Genomic DNA, 22,922 nt, shown 5'->3' with positions numbered 1-22,922 from the left:
TAGGGAACACCTGGCACCGTTACTTGTTATGTCATGCATAGTTATGCATCTGTTTGCATTGTATTCATTGTTTCTTCCCCCTCTTCTCTCCGGTAGACTACGAGACCGACGCTGCTGCTGCCCAGTTCGACTATAGAGTTGACGACCCCTCCTTCTTGCCAGAGCAACCAGGCAAGCCCCCCCTTTGATCACCAGATATCACCTATTCTACCCTCTACTGCTTGCATTAGAGTAGTGTGTTATTGTTTTGATTAATCCTATTCTGTTGCATAGCGTGTCATTGTTGCTACATCTGTTGATACCTTACCTGCAATCCTAAATGCTTAGTATAGGTTGCTAGTTTACCATAAGTGGCCCTACATCCTTGTCAGTCTGCCATGCTATACTATCGGGCCGTGATCACTCGGGAGGTGATCACGGGTATATACTATACATACATACTATTCAGGTGGTGACTAAATTCAGGTCTGCTCGTTGAGTACCCGCAAGTGATTCCGATGTGGGGGATGGAAGGACAGGTGGCTCCATCCCGGTAGAGGTGGGCCTAGGTTCCCGACAGCCCCCGGCTGTTACTATGTGGCGGAGCGACAGGGCAGGTTGAGACCACCTAGGCGAGAGGTGTTCCTGGCCCTGGTTGGTGTCCGCGGTTACATTAATTAACACGCTTAACAAGATCTTGGTATTTGATCTGAGTCTGGCCATTTGGTCTATACGCACTAACCAACTACGTGAGAAAGATATGGGCACTCGACGTCGTGGTATCAGCCGAAGCCTTCATGACGTCAGCGACTGGGCGGCGCGCGCCAGATTGGACCGTGTAATGTGACTTCCTTTGTAATGGAGGTTGATAGGTCTGCTTCCGGCCGCCCACGCAACATGCAGGTGTGCAATGGGCGATGGACCCAGACCCCTGCGGGAAGAGGATTTAGACCGGCGTGCAGACCTCTCTGCTGTGCCTAGGTGGGGCTGCGACGTGTTGATCTTTCGAGGTCGGGCATGACCCAGGAAAGTGTGTCTGACCAAATGGGATCGAGCGTGTTGGGTTATGTGGTGCACCCCTGCAGGTAAGTTTATCTATTCGAATAGCCGTGTCCCTCGGTAAAAGGACGACCCAGAGTTGTAACTTGACCTTATGACAACTAGAACCGGATACTTAATAAAACACACCCAGACAAGTTCCACAGACAACCTGGTGAATGCTTTTCCACAGGGAGACGAGGGGAGGATCGCCGGGTAGGATTATGCTACACGATGCTACTTGGAGGACTTCAATCTACTCTCTTCTACATGCTACAAGACGAAGGCTGCCAGAAGCGTAGTCTTCGATAGGACTAGCTATCCCCCTCTTATTCTGGCATTCTGCAGTTCAGTCCACTGATATTGCCTCCTTACACATATACCCATGCATATGTAGTGTAGGTCCTTGCTTGCGAGTACTTTGGATGAGTACTCACTGTTGCTTTTCTCCCTCTTTTCCCCCTTTCCCTTCTACCTGGTTGTCGCAACCAGATGCTGGAGCCCTGGATCCAGACGCCACCATCGACGACGTCTCCTACTACACCGGAGGTGCCTACTACTACGTGCAGGCCGCTGACGACGACCAAGAGTAGTTTAGGAGGATCCCAGGCAGGAGGCCTCGCCTTTTCGATCGTTGCTACTTTTGTGCTAGCCTTCTTAAGGCAAACTCGTTTAACTTATGTCTGTACTCAGATATTATTGCTTCCCCTGACTCGTTTATGTTCGAGCATTTGTATTCAAGCCCTCGAGGCCCCTGGCTTGTAATATGATGCTTGTATGACTTATTTTACTTTTAGAGTTGTGTTGTGATATCTTCCCGTGAGTCCCTGATCTTGATCGTACACATTTGCGTGCATGATTAGTGTACGATTGAATCGGGGGCGTCACAAAAGATGATGATCGAATCAACGCTCTTATGAGGTGCAACCTAAATCGTGAAGATTGTGTTAGCTGCTGTTCCCTTTGTCTTCTTATCTCACGTCTTGAATCTCAGGATGAGATTCTTGTTTATTGGGGGTGAGTTGTCACATCCCTAGTTCTGGTTGACCTAGACTAGCTAGTCATATGTGTTTCATGTTTATATTCAATTTAGAATTGAAACAGGGATGACCGAACCCCCAGCACCAAATGAATCCAACTAAGTTCAAATTCAAATATTTTCAGTGAACCCAAAATGCTCTTAAGAAATGTTTATTATTTATGGGAAAAGGTTAAAACCTTAACCAGAGGTCATGCACATTTTTCCAAGCCATTTATGGTCTTTGAATTAAATCATATTATAATTGAGTTGGGGTTATAAATTTCTATAAATACTTTTATAACTCCAATAATTCTAAAAAATGTTGTGGGGCTTTGGGTTAGTCCATATTGCACCCACAAATAATTTAAGAAGAAATAAAGATGGATTAGTATTATTACTAAATCAAAACAGAGAAAAATAAATAGAAAAAGAAAAGAATAAGGGAAATAGAAACCCACCTGGCCACTTACCTGGTGCACCCCCTCGACCGCCTCCCACTCTCCCCCGAGCTCATCCGCTCCCCGGCTCTCTCTTCCTCCCTTCGCCGTGAGCACCGAGAGCGCGCCGTCGCTGTAGCCATGGCTACATACCACCACTCGCTAAACCAGTGTAACCACGACCTCCGCCACCGACGCCTTGGAGCTACACGCTGACGCGCGCGACAGTCGGAGCCCTGCAGCATCGTCCCCGACCTCATCTTCCACCTCCGACCGCCGGGTACCTCAACGTCGATTCGCGGCACCCAATGCGTCCCCGACCCCGCAGTCTAAGCCATCCTCCTCGTCGTGAGCCTCTCTCCGTTTCCCCCATGTTTCCCTCCTCGTGCTCAACCTGTAGCTTACCTCCCCGTCACACCCGTAAGCTCCTTGCCGCCGGCGATGTCGCCATCATGGCCAAGGCTCGTTCCAGTCACATCTCGGTACGTATTCAAACTCCTGGAGTTCCCAGGAGCCCGTAGAGCACTTCATCTGGCATCGTCGTGGCTTGCAACCTCGCCTGCCTCATTCCCCGTTCTCCAGCCGCCATGAATGAGCCCGCCGCTGAGGAACCAGGCCACCCCACGCCCAGTCGCGTGCTCTCCTGGATGCGGACGAGCAAGGCCTCCCTGCTGATGCCCTGAGCGCAGCAAGCGGCAGCCCCTAGAGCAACTCCGGTAGACCTCCACCGTGTTTTTGGTCATCGTTAGCCAAACTCTGGCGAAGCCGACATGGCACCATCATTAGTACTAATCACCGCAAGTTAACCACTTACCAGACACTGACAACGGGCCCCACAGCTGGTCAAAGTGCGGGGCAACGCAGGTTTAGCACCTATGTCACTGACCAGTGGACCCCATTAGTCAGGTTTGACCGTGGTCAACTCGGTTGACCTGCTGATGCAGTAGTCACACATTGTTGACAACATAATTACCTTTGCTGGGATTTTCTTATTTAGAAATAAATGTGAAAATCCCAGAAAATGCTTAAAACTTCAAAAATCATAGAAATTAATCTATAACTCCAAATGAAATAAATTATATATGAAAAATGATCAGAAAAATCCAATCTATCCATCTGTACCATTTTCATGCATGTTAGATTAACTTATGAGTACCATTTAGGGCAAATGAAATAAATGGCATTTGAATATTCACATATGGAGTTGAATTTGAATCTTTGATTCAAACCAACTTTATTTAATGTGGTTGCTAATTGCATTAGCTCAAATCACATCATATTGTCATGTCATGATCATGCATCATATTATGCATTGCATTGATTGTGTTCCTTCTCTGTTGCCGGTGGTTGTTCCCTCTCGATAGACGTGTCCCTACGATGAGTTTGATGACACCGATGAAGAACTATACTATCTTTAGATGTGTCAGGCAAGCAAAAACCCCTTGTTCATTCTGATACAATCCCACTCTCTTGCTTCTGCTCTGTTTTGCTGCATTATTACAACAACGATACATCTGCTACATGATGTGGTAGTTGAACCCCTTTCCTCTGCATTACCTGTCATTGCCACAGTAAATAGATGAAACCCACTAGCATGAGTAGGAGTTGTTTGAGCCCTGATGTGCCTACTCATTCTTGCTTGTTTGTCATGCTTGCTATGCTTAGAGTTGTGTCAGGTCTGATTCATCGGGGATGAATTGGAAAGTGGTGAACATATCCTACTGTTGTGAGCTAAGTGTGTGAACGCAATTTGGTAAAGGTAGCGATGAGAGGCCATGTAGGAGTACATGGTGGGTTGTATCATTGAAACCGTCCTCAGGAAATGAGTTCTGTGTTTATGATCCATGTACAGCTACTACCACGCATTGGAGTGCTTAAGTGACCCTCTCGACTTATTAACCCCTTGTCCTCTGTCCAGGAGTTGCAAGTAGTTTCTGGTGTTTGTAGTATGCTGGAGGCCGTGCATAGCCCTGACCCGAGGGGTGGGCTGTGATGCGGTAGGCACTTGGCATGGTGTACCAGGACGCCCGTTTGGTGCCTCGGGAACCCTGCTCACATCGTTCGGGGCCGTATGTGGAAACTTTGGCCATTCTCCCTGTGGATGGAACCTGAATATGCGATAAACCTGGACTAGAGACTTGTGTGGTAAGTCAGGTCGTGGCCGACACGCTCGCCAGGCTTCCACTTAAAGGTTGCCGAGATACATGATGTGTACATGGCGGTAAATGGCGAGAGCATGTGTGAAGAAGTACACCCCTGCAGGGTTAACATCATCTATTCGAATAGTCGCGTCCGCAGTAAAGGACCTCTGGGTTGCCTATATAGTTCATAGACAAGTGAAAGTGGATACTCTAAAATGCATAAGATAAGCGTCAGTGGATACTCTAAAATGCCAAACTAAACCAATAATTCTAAGAGACTTGCAAAGATATCAAATCATGCATATAAGAACTCAGAGAAGAACCAAATAATATTCATAGATAATCTTGATCATAAATTCATCGGATCTCGGCAAACACACCGCAAAAGAGTATTACATCGAATAGATCTCCAAGAACATGGAGGAGAACATGGTATTGAGAACCAAAGAGAGAGAATAAGCCATCTAGCTAATAACTATGGACCCGAAGGTATGTGGTAAACTACTCACTCTTCATCGGAGAGGTAATGGTGTTGATGTAGAAGCCCTCCGTGATCGAATCCCGCTCCGGCAGGACGCCGTAAAATGCGCCAAAATGGGATCTCATGGGTACAGAAGTTTGCGGCTGTGGAAAAGTTGTTTCCTGGCTCCCCCTGATGTGTTTAGGGTATAAGAGTATATATAGGCGAAGGAACTAGGTCAGGGGAGCTACGAGGGGACCATTAGGGTGGGGGCATGCCCTACCCCCGTGGGCATGCTCTCCTACCTCGTGGCTGCCTCGCTGTGTCTCCAACTTCATCTCCAAGTCTTCTAGTTTTCTTTCGGTCCAAGAAAGATCATCGCGAAGGTTTGATTCTGTTTGTACTCCATTTGGTATTCCTTTTCTGCAAAACTCTAAAATAGGCAAAAAAACTAAAACTGGCATTGGGCCCTCGGTTAATAGGTTAGCCCAAAAATAATATGAAATAGCATATAAATGCCTATTAAACATCCAAAACAGACAATATAATTGCATGGAACAATCAAAAATTATAGATACGTTGGAGACGTATCAGCTCACTCAGATCAGTCGGAATGTGGAGGCATATATGGATGATATTGTAGTGAAGTCATGCAAGAGTTCCGACCTGCTGACTGATCTCACTGAAGCTTTTGCTAATCTGAGAAGATATGATATCAAGTTGAATCCGACTAAGTGCACATTTGGAGTACTAGGAGGAAAGTTACTCGGTTTCCTCGTTTCCGAACGGGGGATAGATGCAAATCCCGAGAAAGTTGGTGCAATTCTCCGAATGAAAGGCCCTTTGCGTGTGGACGACATCCAGAAGCTTACATGCGTCTTGCTGTATTGAGTTGATTCATTTCACGTCTCGGGGAGAAGGCACTGCCTCTCTACCGACTGATGAGGAAGTCAGATACGTTCGAGTGGACTCCCAAAGCTGAAGCAGCGTTTGTGGAGCTCAAAGCCCCGCTTTCCACCCAGCCAGTGCTTGCTGCTCCGATCAGCAAAAAACCTATACATTGTGGCCACTGGTCAGGTTGTTAGCATAGTGCTTATAGTCGAACGAGAAGAAGAGGGCAAGGCCTATAAAGTTCAGCATCCGGTGTACTATATTTCTGAAGTCTTGACTCCATCCAAGCAGAGGTACCTACATTACCATAAGCTTGTCTATGGGATTTAATTGACTGCAAAGAAAGTTGCACATTATTTGCAAGACCACTCGGTCTTAATCGTCAGCGATGCTCCATTGTCTGAGATCATGAACAATCGAGATGCAACTAGTCAAGTGGCTAAGTGGGCAATAGAACTTCTCCCGCTGGATATCAAGTTTAAAGCAAAGAAGAAGATAAATCTCAAGCACTCGCGGATTTCGTGGCTGAGTGGATTGAACAGCAACAACCGACTCAAGTTCACTTGAAACACTGGACTATGTTCTTTGATGGGTCAAAGATGTTGAATGGTTCTGGTGTTGGAGTGGTTCTGGTGTCCCCAAGAGGTGATAAACTCAAATATGTCATCCAGATTCATTGTGATTCCTCCAATAATGAAGCTGAGTACGAAGCACTTCTCTATGTGTTGCGTATGGCCATCTCACTCGGCGTCCATCGCCTGATGGTCTACGGCGACTCAGATTTGGTGGTCAATCAAGTGATGAAGGAGTGAGATGTCAGAAACCCTGCCATGACTGGATACTGCAACGCAGTAAGGAAATTGGAGAAAAAGTTTGAGGGATTGGAGCTTCATCACATTCCCCGACTCAAGAATCAAGCAACTGATGACTTGACAAAAATAGGTTCCAAGCAAGAACCCATCCCCAGTAATGTGTTTATTGAGCATCTCCATTCCCCATCACTGCGAGAGGATCCTTTCACTGAAGGGTCTCCCTAGGCGATAAGTCCTACCAATCTTACTGAGAATGAAGTACTAGCAGTGATTGATCTGGTTACGGAGATCCTAGCGATCATCCCCGACTGGACAGTTCCATCCATTGCGTATATACTCAGAAAGGAGCTCCTAGAAGATGAGTTTGAAGCACGTGAGATCGTCGCAGATCCAAAGCCTTCACCGTAATGGATGGGCAGCTCTATTGGGAGAGTGTCACTGGCGTGACTTAGCGATGTATTTCTCTGGAAGAGGGTCGACTAATTTTGGAAGAAATCTACTCGGGGACCTGTGGTCACCATGCGTCCTCTCGGACCATCGTGGCCAAAGCATACCGAGCAGGATTCTACTGGCCACAGGCCAATGAGGCTGCAAAGGAGATTGTAGAAAATTGTACAGGTTGCCAGTTCTATGCAAACATGTCTCACAAACTAGCATCTACATGGAAAACTATTCCACTCGTCTGGCCATTTGCCATGTGGGGATTGGACATGATTGGCCCACTCAGGACCGGCAGAAGTGGTTTCACTCATCTCCTTGTAGCACTTGACAAGTTCACCAAGTGGTTGAGGCCAATCCTATCAAGAGTCTAGACTTAAGCACAACCATCAGTTTCATAAGAAAGCTGATGTTTCGATTCGGAGTTCCGCACAGCATCATCACAGACAATGGCTCAAATTTTGACTCGGAAGAGTTAAGAGTGTATTGCACCTCCCAAGGGACTCGAGTGGACTACGCATCCGTTGTGCACCCACATTCGAATGGCCAAGTTCAAAGGGAAAATGATCAGATCCTCCAGGGTTTGAAACCATGGCTCATGCGTGACCTCAAACATGCAACTGGGGCTTGGGTGACGGAGCTGCCATCTATTCTGTGTGGATTCACTAACCGAACCCCTTTCTTCATGGTGTATGGAGCCGAAGTTGTATTGTCGAGTGATTTTCTTCAGAACGCGCCTCAAGTGGAACTTTATTCAGAAGATGAAGCAGAGCAAGCACGCCAGGATGCAGTGGACCTCTTAGAAGAGGAACGGGAGATGGCTTTGATCCGATCGGCTATCTATCAACAAGATCTTCGTCAATTCCATGCAAGGAACATTAGGGGTCGGGCATTTCAAGAAGGAGACCTAGTGCTCCGAGTGGATCAGCAACGACCACACAAGCTCCCCCTGCATGGGAAGGCCCCTTCGTCGTCACCAAGGTGCTTCACAATGGAGCGTACCACCTTTACAACCCTGCTCAGCAGAAAGATGAACCGCGCTCCTGAAACGCTAATCTTCTTCATTGTTTTTATACTTGACAGTCGAATTGTTGAGATGTAATAAAAGTACTTGGTCGATTGTTCATCAAGACATAATTCCTGCAGTATCTTAATGATTGTTTTTCGTATAAGTATACGTTGAAATCCCCTAGTGGGTGAGTTAGCTGCGAAATCTGTTTTCGCCTAAGTTCAAAAAACTACTCCGAGTGGAGAGTAATCCTTCCACTCGGGGGCTTAGCCGCGAACCAGTTTCGCCTAATTTCAAAAAACTACTCCGAGTGGAGAGCAATCCTCCCACTCGGGGGCTTAGCCGCGAACCAGCTTCGCCTAAGTTCAAAAAACTACTCTGAGTGGAGAGCAATCCTCCCACTCGGTGGTTTAGCCACGAACCAGCTTCGCCTAAGTTCAAAAAACTACTCCGAGTGGAGAGCAATCCTCCCACTTGGGGGCTTAGCCGAGAACCAGCTTCGCCTAAGTTCAAAAAACTACTCCGAGTGGAGAGCAATCCTCCCACTCGGGGGCTTAGCTGTGAAATCTGTTTTTGCCTAAGTTCAAAAAACTACTCTGAGTGGAGAGTTATCCGCCCACTTGGGGGCTTAGCCGCAAACCAACTTCCCCTAAGTTCAATAAACTACTCCGAGTGGAGAGCAATCCACCCAGTTGGGGGCTTAGCCGCGAACTAGCTTTGGCTAAGTTCAAAAAACTACTCTGAGTGGCGAGCAATCCTCCCACTCGGGGGCTTAGCTGTGAAATCCGTTTCCCCCTAAGTTCAAAAAACTACTCCGAGTGGATAGCAATCCTCCCACTTGGGGGCTTAGCTGCGAACCAGCTTTGCATAAGTTCAAAAAACTACTCTGAGTGGAGTGCAATCCTCCAACTCAGGAGCTTAGCCACGGACCAGCTTCGCCTAAGTTAAAAAAACTACTCCGAGTGGAGAGCAATCCTCCCACTCGGGGGCTTAGCCGTGAATCAGCTTCTCCTAAGTTAAAAAACCACTCCAAGTGGAGATCAATCCTCCAACTCAGGGCTTAGCCGCAAATCAGCTTTGCCTAAGTTAAAAAACGACTCCGAGTGGTGAGAAATCCTCCCACTCAGGGGCTTAGCCGCAAATCAACTTCGCCTAAGTTAAAACGACTCTGAGTAGAGAGTATTCCTCCCACTCGGCGGCTTAGCCGCGAATCAGCTTTGCCTAAGTTAAAAAACCACTACGATTGGAGAGCAATCCTCCCACTCAGGGGCTTAGCCGTGAATCAGCTTTGCCTAAGTTAAAAAACAACTCCGAGTGGAGAGCAATCCTCCCACTTGGGGGCTTAGCCACGAATCAGCTTTGGCTAAGTTAGAAATCCACTCCGAGTGAAAGTGATCCTTTCACTCGGAGGCTTAGCTATGAATCAGTTTCACCTAAGTTAAAAAGCATTCTGCAAATAGAAAGGCAATGATTGGATAAAACCACCAAGTTAAAATAGGACTGTCAAGTACGGAACCGCAAAGCAAAAGTATTCAGACGTCAAGCCCGAAACAGTTTAACGATTACAAAATCACTCGGCATTCCGAGGCATATAGATCAAATGCTTTTCACTCAGCAGGGGGAGGACTCGTTGGATCGACGAAAGTGTCCAAGTCGATGTCGTTAGCTATGCAAGCGGACACTTCAATGAAAGTCTCCATGAAGGATTGGAATTGAAGTTTCTTTTTGTTCACCACTTGGAGAGCCTTCAACTTCTCTTCCTTGGTTTCCTTGCAATGGACTCTTACAAGTGAGAGGGCCACGTCAGCTCATTGAGCACATGATTCCTTCCATGTCTCCACTCGACTTGGGATAACACTGAGCCGCGTCATCAAAGACTCGAGGTCATTCTGGAGAGTGTCCTCTGGCCATAGCTCTTGATCAATCTTTGACAACACCACCTTCAGTCGAGCGATGTAATCCAAGACGCTCTAGAGTCGAGCCTCGAGTCACAACATGTTCATGGTAGCTTCATCCTTGACGAGTGACTTTGTGGGGTCTAAGCTCATTTCAATCCATTCAGTCCCCTGTTCAATATTCCTACAGAATCCTGCGCAAAAAGGGGAAGTATGAGTCAGCAGCAACATCGAGTGAGTTGACAAAACAATAGAATTCACTCGACAAGGAAATGTTACCTTCAAGCATAATGTATAGTTTCTTCGCGAGACCTCCAAAGTAAGCCTCCAGTTCATCTCTTTTCCGAGTGAGCTGGTCCACTTTCTCTGTCAGGATGACCTTCTCCTCCTTTAGTTGGGCAGCTTTTGTTTTCTCCTTTTCAACGGCAGCTTTCAAAGTTTCATTTTCCTTTTCCAACTTGCCGACTAAAGCAAACTTCTTCTCAGCTGCATCAGTCTTCTCCCTTGCCACCTTCTGTGCTCTCACAAGATCAGCGTCTTTCTTATCCAGCGGCTGCTTCATGGTGTCTAAAGAAATAATATTCTTCAGTCATGCTTGGAGTTGGCGATTTTCACTATGCACATCTGTTCGAGTGGAGTCACTCGGTTCAAAGGACAAAGAGGAAGAAATCACCAAGCTTACAGTCAACAAATATTACCTCACATGTGTTGGAAATATGCCCTAGAGGCAATAATAAAAGTATTATTATTATATTTCCTTGTTCATGATAATTGTCTTTTATTCATGCTATAACTCTATTATTCGGAAATCGTAATACACGTGTGAATACACAGACCACAATATGTCCCTAGTGAGCCTCTAGTTGACTAGCTCGTTGTGATCAACAGATAGTCATGGTTTCCTGGCTATGGACATTGGATGTCGTTGATAACGGGATCACATCATTAGGAGAATGATGTGATGGACAAGATCCAATCCTAAGCATAGCACAAAGATCGTGTAGTTCGTTTGCTAGAGCTTTGCCAATGTCAAGTATCTCTTCCTTTAACCATGAGATCGTGTAACTCCTGGATACCGTAGGAGTGCTTTGGGTGTATCAAACGTCACAACGTAACTGGGTGACTATAAAGGTGCACTACGGGTATCTCCGAAAGTATCTATTGTTTTATGCGGATCGAGACTGGGATTTGTCACTCCGTGTAAACGGAGAGGTATCTCTGGGCCCACTCGGTAGGACATCATCATATGCGCAATGTGACCAAGGAGTTGATCACGGGATGATGTGTTACGGAACGAGTAAAGTGACTTGCCGGTAACGAGATTGAACAAGGTATCGGTATACCGACGATCGAATCTCGGGCAAGTAAAATACCGCTAGACAAAGGGAATTGTATACGGGATCGATTGAGTCCTTGACATCGTGGTTCATCCGATGAGATCATCGTGGAACATGTGGGAGCCAACATGGGTATCCAGATCCCGCTGTTGGTTATTGACCGGAGAACGTCTCGGTCATGTCTGCATGTCTCCCGAACCCGTAGGGTCTACACACTTAAGGTTCGATGACGCTAGGGTTATAAGGAAGCTTGTATGTGGTTACCGAATGTTGTTCGGAGTCCCGGATGAGATCCCGGACGTCACGAGGAGTTCCGGAATGGTCCGGAGGTAAAGATTTATATATAGGAAGTCCTGTTTCGGCCATCGGGACAAGTTTCGGGGTCATCGGTATTGTACCGGGACCACCGGAAGGGTCCCGGGGCCCACCGGGTGGGGCCACCTGCCCCGGGGGCCACATGGGCTGTAGGGGGTGCGCCTTGGCCTACATGGGCCAAGGGCACCAGCCCCTAGAGGCCCATGCGCCAAGATAAGGAAAAAGGGGAGAGTCCTTAAAGGGGGAAGGCACCTCCGAGGTGCCTTGGGGAGGATGGACTCCTCCCCCCTCCTTAGCCGCACCCCTTTCTTGGAGTAGGGGGCAAGGCTGCGCCTCCCCCTTCTCCCCTGCCCCTATATATAGTGGAGGGGAGGGAGGGCATCCATACCTGAGCCCTTGGCACCTCCCTCCCTCCCGTGACACCTCCTCCTCTCCCGTAGGTGCTTGGCGAAGCCCTGCAGGATTGCCACGCTCCTCCACCACCACCACGCCGTTGTGCTACTGCTGGATGGAGTCTTCCTCAACCTCTCCCTCTCTCCTTGCTGGATCAAGGCGTGGGAGACGTCACCGGGCTGTACGTGTGTTGAACGCGGAGGTGCCGTCCGTTCGGCACTTGATCATCGGTGATTTGAATCACGACGAGTACGACTCCATCAACCCCGTTCACTTGAACGCTTCCGCTTAGCGATCTACAAGGGTATGTAGATGCACTCCTCCTTCTACTCGTTGCTGGTCTCTCCATAGATAGATCTTAGTGACATGTAGGAAAATTTTTGAATTTCTGCTACGTTCCCCAACAGTGGCATCATGAGCTAGGTCTATTGCGTAGATTCTTTGCACGAGTAGAACACAAAGTAGTTGTGGGCGTTGATGTTGTTCAATATGCTTACCGTTACTAGTCCAATCTTGTTTCGACGGTATTGTGGGATGAAGCGGCCCGGACCGACCTTACACGTACTCTTACGTGAGACAGGTTCCACCGATTGACATGCACTTGGTGCATAAGGTGGCTAGCGGGTGCCAGTCTCTCCCACTTTAGTCGGAACGGATTCGATGAAAAGGGTCCTTATGAAGGGTAAATAGCAATTGGCATATCACGTTGTGGTCTTGCGTAGGTAAGAAACATTCTTGCTAGAAACCCATAGCAGCCACGTAAAACATGCAACAACAATTAGAGGACGTCTAACTTGTTTTTGCAGGGTATGCTATGTGATGTGATATGGCCAAAAGGATGTGATGAATGATATATGTGATGTATGAGATTGATCATGTTCTTGTAATAGGATTCACGACTTGCATGTCGATGAGTATGACAACCGGCAGGAGCCATAGGAGTTGTCTTTATTTTTTGTATGACCTGCGTGTCATTAAAGAACGCCATGTAACTTACTTTACTTTATTGCTAAACGTTAGTCATAGAAGTAGAAGTAGTCGTTGGCGTGACAACTTCATGAAGACACGATGATGGAGATCATGATGATGGAGATCATGGTGTCATGCCGGTGACAAGATGATCATGGAGCCCCGAAGATGAAGATCAAAGGAGCTATATGATATTGGCCATATCATGTCACTACTCTATTTGATTGCATGTGATGTTTATCATGTTTATGCATCTTGTTTACTTAGGACGACGGTAGTAAATAAGATGATCCCTTACAACAATTTCAAGAAGTGTTCTCCCCTAACTGTGAACCATTGCTACAGTTCGTCGCTTCTAAGCACCACGTGATGATCGGGTGTGATGGATTCTTACGTTCACATACAACGGGTGTAAGACAGTTTTACACAGCGAAACACTTAGGGTTAACTTGACGAGCCTAGCATGTGCAGACATGGCCTCGGAACACGGAGACCGAAAGGTCGAGCATGAGTCGTATAGCAGATACGATCAACATGAAGATGTTCACCGACGTTGGCTAGTCCGTCTCACGTGATGATCGGACACGGCCTAGTTGACTCGGATCATGTGATCACTTAGATGACCAGAGGGATGTCTATCTAAGTGGGAGTTCATAAGATGAACTTAATTATCTTGAACATAGTCAAAAGACCTTTTGCAAATTATGTCGTAGCTCGCGCTTTAGTTCTACTGTTTTAGATATGTTCCTAGAGAAAACATAGTTGAAAGTTGATAGTAGCGATTATGCGGACACTAGAAAGCTCATGTCCTTAATGCACTGCTCAGTGTGCTGAACCCCAAACGTCGTTTGTGGATGTTGCGAACATCGGACATACACGTCTTGATAACTACGTGATAGTTCAGTTAAACGGTTTAGAGTTGAGGCACGAAAGACGTTTTCGAAACGTCGCGGAACATATGAGATGTTTCGAGGGCTGAAATTGGGATTTCAGGCTCGTGCCCACGTCAAGAGGTATAAGACCTCCGACGATTTTCTTAGCCTGCAAACTAAGGAGAGAAGCTCAATTGTTGAGCTTGTGCTCAGATTGTCTGAGTGCAACAATCACTTGAATCAAGTGGGAGTTAATCTTCCAGATGAGATAGTGATGTTTCTCCAAAGTCATTGCCACCGAGCTGCTAGAGCTTCGTGATGAACTATAACATATCAAGGATAGAGATGATGATCCTTGAGGTATTCGCGTTGTTTGACATCGCGAAAGTAGAAATCAAGAAGGAGCATCAATTGTTGATGGTTGATGAAACCACTAGTTTCAAGAAGGGCAAGGGAAAGAAGGGATACTTCATGAAACGGCAAATCAGCTGCTGCACCAATGAAGAAACCCAAGGTTGAACCCAAACCCGAGACTAAGTGCTTCTGTAATAAGGGGAACAACCACTGGAGCAGCATTACCCTAGATACTTGGTAGATGAGAAGGCTGGCAAGGTCGATAGAAGTATATTGGATATACATTATGTTAATGTGTACTTTACTAGTACTCCTAGTAGCACCAGGGTATTAGATACCAGTTCGGTTGCTAAGTGTTAGTAACTCGAAATAAAAGCTACGGAATAAAACGGAGACTAGCTAAAGGTGAGCTGACGATATGTGTTGGAAGTGTTTCCAAGTTTGATGTGATCTAACATCGCACACTCCCTCTACCATCAAGATTAGTATTAAACCTGAATAAGTGCTCTTACACCTAAAGGAATGGTTTATTGAATCTTGATCGTAGGGATACACATTTTCATGCCAAAAGATATAAGATAGTAATGATAGTACCACTTACTTGTGGCACTGCCATGTAAGTCATAATGGTATAAAACGCATGAAGAAGCTCCATGTTGATGGATCTTTGGACTCACTCGTTTTTGAAAAGTTTGAGACATGCGAACCATGTCTATTGGTGAATATGCATGAAGAAACTCCATGCAAATGGACCGTTTGAACTCACTTGATTTTGAATCACTTGAGATATGCAAATCATACCACTTAGGCAAGATGACTGAAAAGCCTCGGTTTCAGTAAAATGGAACAAGATAGCAACTTATTGGAAGCAACACATTTTGATGTGTGCAGTCCAATGAGTGCTGAGGCATGCAGTGAATATCATTATGATCTTACTTCACAGATGATTCGAGTAGATGTTGAGAATATTTACTTGATGAAACACAAGTCTGAATTATTGAATGGTTCAAGTAATTTCAGAGTGAAGTAGAAGATCATTGTGACAAGAGGATAAAATGTCTATGATATGATCATAGAGATGAATATCTGAGTTACGAGTTTTGGCACACAATTAAGACATTGTGGAAATTGTTTCACAATTAAATACCGCCTGGAACACCATAGTTTGATGGTGTGTCCGAACATCATAGTTGCACCCTATTGGATATGGTGCGTACCATGATGTCTCTTATCGAATTACCACTATCGTTCATGGGTTAGGCATTAGTGTCACACCCTAGCTAGTCATGCATTAGAGTGTTGCATCATGTTTACTTTTCATCAGAAACTTGAAATGGGGATGACAGAACCCCCAGTCCCCTCTGAAACCAACTAGGGTTACTAAAATAATCTTTCAATGAACCTGAAATGCCCTTCTAAAATGTCCATCATTTTAGCCTTGGTTCAGAACCTCTGACAAAAGTGGTGCACATTTTTCTAGGCCATCTTAGGGTTTTTGAATTAAATCATAGATATTTGAATTTGGGCATTTAAAATAATATAAAATATTTAAATGCTCAAATATCTCCAAACTAAAATGTTTCATGTTGGAAATATTCCAACTATGGACCAGGAGTAGTTGGTGATTTTTGGAGTTGACTAGGTATTTTATTTAATTCAACAAAGTTGCAGAAATATTAAATAAAACAGAAAACAGAAAAGAGAGGGAAGACTTACCTGTGCGGCCCAGCCAGCTGGCCGGCCCAGCTAGCCAGCCCAGCACTGTAGCTCCCCGTCGTCTTCCTCCCCACGCCCCGAAGCTGCTGCGTGCTCGCGCGCGCACGGCCGCGCGGCCACCTCCTGCTTGCCGACGCCCTCCTGGCCGCGTGGACGACGTCCGCAGCCCGTCCTGATCCCCCCTGCTCTCTCTCACTCTCCCCCGGCTTCTCCCTCGCTCTCTCCCTCTCACGGCCGAAGACCACCGTTGCCGCCGTTCGCCGTAGCCACTGTCTCCGGCCACCCCTCGCTCCCCCGAGTAGCTCAGAAGCTCCGCCACAACTCCCTCTTCCTCCCCACCGCTCCACGAGTCCCCGGAAGCCCTGCATCGCCACCACGTCGCCGTTCCCCTCTTCGGGCTCCGATCACCGTCGCCGACGAATTCGCCGTCTCCAGCGCGTCCCCGAGCCCGCTTCGACGCCCACTGCAACCGCGGTGAGCCCTCGAGCCGTTTCCCCCTCTCCTTCCCCTCGTTCCCTCACCGTAGCTGCATCCCCACCACGGCCGAACCTCCGCCGTCGCCGAGCTCGCCGTCGACGCAGCTCCGGTGACCATTTGGTCACCCCGGCGAGTCCAACACGTTCGCAAGAACCCGTAGAGCATCCCTAGCGCCTCACTTTGCTCGACTTCGAGCTCCAGCACCAATCCCGCGCACGACCGAAACCCGGCGGCCGCAGCTGAGCTCACCGCCGTCGACTCCGGCCACCCCGACCCCAACTGACTCCGCCAAGAGCCGCGGGTCATCCTCAGCTTCACTCCGGTGGTCGCCGCGTTCCATTTGGTGGCCGAAACGACCAAAACCACTATCGCCGCCGCACTGTTGGTCGCCGCCGGCCAGAACTCCGGCGAGCTGACGTGGCCTAGTTGATTAACCACTAATCCACCACCTACTGACGCTGACAAGTGGGCCCCAGGGCATAGTCAAAGCTAACCAGCCCGGGGTCAACGCGGGATTAGCCCTGTGACACTGACGTGTGGACCCCACACGTCAGGTTTGACCCGAGCCAGCCCTGTTGACCTGCTGATGTCACTGTGATGTCAGGCTGACGCAGTAAATGATATTTCTGGATTTAAATTAAATCAGGAAATTCCAGAATATTATTTAAACTTCAAAAATTCATAACTTTTATTCTGTAACTCCAAATTGGACAAATTATATATGAAAAATGATCAGAAAAATCCAATCTATCCATCTGTACTATTTTCATGCATGATCAAACAAGTTAAATTGATGTTTTAATCAGAATAAGAAAAGGCACTTTAAAAGGCCATATTTGAATTTGGAATTTGAATCTTTGATTCAAATTTGCTCAAACCCTACTGGCTTTAGTTGCATTAGCCCAACACACTCATATTGCCATGTTTCATGCATGCATCATATTGTTGCACATTGTTTGGTGATGCCTGTGTATCGTTATCCTTTGCGACAGGATCTGTCCCCGAGGAGTATCGTGATTACCCTAACGAAGAGTCGTATCCGTGCAACGAATCATCAGGCAAGCAACCAACCATTTGATCATATCGATACAATCCCATGTTCTCGCTCCTGCTCTCTTTTACTGCATTAAGACAACGCGATTCAAACTGCTGTGTGCTACGGTAGTTGAACCCATTTCCTCTGCATGACCTGTCATTGCCACAGTAACTAGATGAAACCCACTAGCATGTGTAGGAGTTGATTGAGCCATATGTATGTGTTGTTCCTACCTTGCTATGCCTGCTATGCTTAGAGTTGTGTCGGGTCTGGTTCATCTGGGTGATGGGCTAGAGTGAAATGATTATGTCGGTAATAAGAGTGGTGTGGTGAACACGATTTGGTAAAGGTATCGATGAGAGGCCATGTAGGAGTACATGGTGGGTTGTTTCATTGAAGCCGACCTTAAGCACTGAGATCTGTATGTGTGATTTAAGATACAGCTACTACCATGCATTGGGCCCTGAAATATGACCCCGCTCGACTTCTTATTCACCCTAGCTCTCTGTCCAGGAGTTGCAAGTAGTTTCTGGTGTTTGTAGCCTACTGGAGGCCGTGGACAGCGCTGACCGTAGGGGTGGGCTGTGATGCGGTAGGTACGTGGCACGGTGTACCGAATACCCGTTAGGTATCTCGGGAACCCTGTTCACATCGTTCGGGGCCGTATGGGAAACCTCGGCCGGACTCCCTGCGGATGGAACCTGAATAGGCGATAAACCTGGACTAGAGGCTTAAGTGTTTAGGTAGGTCGTGGTCTACACCCACGTCGGCTTTCGCTTGAAGTCTGCCGAGCACATGTCGTGTGCAGACGCTAAGTGGTGGAAACATGTATGAAGAAGTACACCCCTGCAGGGTTAACATGATCTATTCGAATAGCCGCGTCCGCGGTAAAGGACTACTTGGTTGCCTATACAGTTCATAGACAAGTAAATGGAAACTATTAAAAGCCTCAAGATAAGTGTGAGTGCCGAGGATGGCTCTTCCGTAGGAAGACGGGGGCGGATCCTCGGTAGTGTATTGAAGTGGTGAGTAGTGGACTCGTGTGCGCAAAACTATTTCAAATTGGAGTATCGTAGGATAGTCTAGCCAAGAGTCAAAGCTGGCTTGCTGCAATAACTCCACCAACCCTTCTTGATACTATGCATGTATGTAGGATCTGATGTAAGTCTTGCTGAGTACCTTTGTACTCATGTTGCTATAATCTACATTTTTTACAGAAGACGCTGCAACCCCTTCTGATGGGTTCTATGTAGACGTTGACATCAACGAGTAGGCTAAAGACCCAGGTGGTGACCCTGAGCTTGTGAAGGACCTCGTAGTATAGCTAGGCTTTCCAGGCCTCTTTTATTTTACTAGTTTGTCTGTACTCAGACAAATTACTTCCGCTGTTGGCTTGTATGATTGTATGACTTGTATGTTGGGTCGTGAGACCCGTACCTTTGTGTGTATGTTATGTATGGCTCACTGAGCCCTAAATAAAGTACTTGTGTCGTAGAGTCATGTTGTGATGCTTCGTTGTATTTGCACATATCGAGCATATTGTGTGTATGATTGAAATGCTTGGTATGTGTGGGATCTGACCATCTAGTCGTTTATCTTTAGTAGCCTCTCTTACCGGGAAATGTCTCCTAGTGTTACCGCTGAGCCATGGTAGCTTGCTACTGCTCTGGAACACTTAGGCTGGCCGGCATGTGTCCTTCTTTGTTCCTGTGTCTGTCCCTTCGAGGAAATGTCACGCTGTGAGTACCGGAGTCCTGTTAGCCCGCTACAGCCCGGTTTACCGGAGTCCTGCTAGCCCAGTGCTACAGCCCGGACCCACTTGCTGATGACCGACACGTTCGAAGCTGGGTCATGGATGCCTGTCCCTGTAAGTCTGTGCCACTTTGGGTTTACGACTAGTCATGTCAGCCCGGGCTCTTTATCATATGGATGCTAGCGACACTATCATATACGTGAGCCAAAAGGCGCAAACGGTCCCGGGAAAAGGTAAGACGACACCCGTGGGGATACCGTGCGTGAGGCCGCAAAGTGATATGAGGTGTTACCAGCTAGATCGATGTGACATCGAGTCGGGGTCCTGACAGCGTTGTGCTGCCGAAATTTTGCTAGAAATTCTAATGCCTTTGCATTATAATTGTGCTTTCAGATGGCCACTCGCGACCTCAATCAAGTGGTTCGCCTGACCCGATGCCTAGATGTACCCGGCCATACTGCCAAGTTGGTTAGGGTAATGACTGAGGCTGGATACCGCTGGTATCCTGAGTACACGGTCGAAGAGCAATTCCGAGACTTTAATCAAAGCCAGTATCTCTGCACTGTCAGGATATTTCCATCTTATCCTGGATCCACTGAGCCTCTTCATTGCTCCTATGGACTCGGGGTTACTATCGAGATGGCTGTGCAGGATGCCGCCTACTCTATGATGACCATTATGCGAGTCAGATCTGGGTTATTTCGGGACTCTGATTTCCGGTATATGCCAGGATCACTTCCGGGAGCACAAGGATATTTCCAGGCTATCTATGCTGACTCCACTCAGGAGGATTCACGGACTCGCACCACTGCTGAGATGCTCGAGGATAAGGACCGTGAAAATCGGGCCTTAAGGTTAGAGCTCTTCAATACCCGTGCTGACCACTGGGCCACTTTGACTCGGTTCGCACCGGCGGTGCAAGCTGGATATTCAGATATGCGCGATCTCTATCCTGTGAGATCTGCTCTGCCAGACGTGATGGTGTGGCGTGATGTAGGAGGCATCACCCCACCTCGCGGTCCCCGTAGGCCACCGTCTGTTGGTCCAAGACCTCATCCTAGCCCCTATGGTCCACAAGCTCCGCGAGATCGTCTGTTTCCGGATGAACATGTTGAGCTTCCAGGCTATGGAGGTGACTTCTACGAGGACTACTACGGATCGGTCTGAGTTAGTAGTAGTATCACTAGTTCGCACTAGCGGTGTCGTCTGTTGTCCTGCGTGTCTCGTGGGATATGACCTAGTTTGTACTCTTTCCGGAGATGTAGAAAAATAATGTATAGGAGCTTGAGATGCCTCCGATGAGATGTAATCCTCTTTTCACCGTTTTAGTACCTTGCTTGGTCTTGTACTAAACCTGTATGGTGTGTATGACGATGGAATAAAGAAGCAGTTTCTGTATCTACCATGTCATACGGATGATCATCTTGCATTTCGAGTTATTCCTTACATTCTATATCCTATGTCGGAATTTTATCATTCTGACTAAATCATTGTCTTGCTTACCTAGGATGGTCAACACGCACGCTAACCCTGCTTCCCAAGAGCAGGCCGAAGGCAGTGAAGCCAGAAATGAACATCTGCCTCAACCTCCTTCACTAGCCGAGGTTATGATGGAAGCTGAGAGAAACAAGCGGGAGACAAACCGTTTGCTGGAGCGTATTGAACAGAATACAGCACACCATCAGAGGGCTAACGTGGTGTCACTCAGTGATTTTATCAAATTGCATCCACCCACGTTCCACCACTCCGTCGAGCCTCTCGACGCTGATGACTGGCTTCGCAGTATCTCTCACAAGCTGCGTTCCGCGCTGGTAGCTGAGGCTGACAAGGTCACCTTTGTTGCATATCATCTTGAAGGCCCCGCCAGTCTATGGTGGGAGAATTATGGAGCTATGCGCCCAGCAGGCCATGTCCCAACTTGGGCTGAATTCAGCGACGCTTTCCGTGAGCATCACATTCCGGAGGGACTCATGGACCGTAAGCGTGAAGAATTTTGCAATTTCACCCAAGGCCGACTTTCTGTGGATGTCTATAGCAGAGAGTTTGGTAATCTCGCCCGATATGCAACTGAGGAAGTGTCTACTGACGCCAAAAAGCAAGCAAGGTTCCGTAAGGGCCTTAGTCCTGAGCTTCGCCGCGACCTCCGTCTGCATGAGTGCACATCCTTCTCGAAACTTGTCAACAAAGCCATCAGTGCTGAAACTGGTCAGACTGACTATGACGCAACACGCAAGCATGGACGTGACACGGGTTCCTCATCCGGTGCTGGTCCTCAGAAGCGCCGCGTGTGGGTACCCAACACCGCCTTGCCACCCAGGTTCACACCGAGGCCATCTTTCCAGGCGCCTCGCCCTGTTCAACAGTCTGCTCCAGCTAAGCCCTATGGGGGTCCAACCAATAATGCTCCTCCACGTACCAGTTCTGTGACTTGTTTCAAGTGTGGGGAATCTGGTCACTATATGCGTGAGTGCCCCCAGACCAACCCCAATCAATCTGCTAAAGCTGTTGGCCGTGGCAAGCCGACAGGAAAAGTGTTTCATGCCAAACCGGTCACCGCTTCACGTGGCCATGTCAACTGTGTCTCTGCCGAAGAAGCTCAAGAAGATCCCAACGTCGTTCTCGGTACGCTTCTTGTTAATTGCCACCCGGCATCTGTTCTTTTCGATACAGGAGCCTCTCATTCTTTTATATCTGAAAATTATGCTCGTTTGCATAACGTTGCATTCTGTGACTTGCCATCCTCTATGGTAATTCAAACTCCGGGATCCAAATGGCAAACTTCTAGAGTAAGCCATGGAAATGAAATCCAAGTCGACAGACTTGTTTTTCTTGCATCTTTGATAGCCCTTAAATCTTCAGATATTAATATCATTTTGGGTATGGACTGGATGTCAGCTCATCATGCCCAAATCGATTGCTTTTCTAGGACTGTTCAACTCACCCATCCTTCGGGGAAGATAGTCAATGTTTTGACTCGAATAGCCAAGCGACAATTATATTCTCTTAACGCCAACCCTTTGCCAGACCTTGAGGACGTTCCGGTAGTCCGTGACTTTCCGGATGTCTTTCCAGAGGAATTGCCAGGTGTTCCACCTGACCGGGATGTTGAGTTCGTAATTGACCTCATTCCAGGAACCGTTCCGATTGCTAGAAGACCTTATAAGATGGCACCATTAGAACTAGCCGAGCTTAAGAAACAACTCGATGAATCCTTGAAAAAGGGTTTCATCCGCCCTAGTTCATCTCCGTGGGCCTGCCCCGTCCTATTCGTCAAGAAGAAGGATGGTACGGACCGCATGGTTGTAGATTACCGACCTGTCAATTTGGTCACAATCAAGAACAAATATCCACTTCCCAGGATCAACGATCTGTATGATCAGCTCGCTGGATCCTCAGTCTTCTCCAAGATGGATTTGAGGTTGGGATACCATCAAATCAAAATCAGGAACGGGGACATTCCTAAAACGGCCTTTGTTACTCGTTATGGCCAATACGAGTACACCGTCATGTCCTTCGGTTTAACCAACGCTCCAGCCACCTTTTCTCGGTTAATGAACTCAATCTTCATGGAGTATTTGG

The sequence above is a fragment of the Triticum aestivum genome, chromosome 4B (genome assembly GCF_018294505.1).
Source record: "Triticum aestivum cultivar Chinese Spring chromosome 4B, IWGSC CS RefSeq v2.1, whole genome shotgun sequence".
NCBI lineage: Eukaryota > Viridiplantae > Streptophyta > Magnoliopsida > Poales > Poaceae > Triticum > Triticum aestivum.
This window is presented reverse-complemented; position numbering follows the sequence as displayed.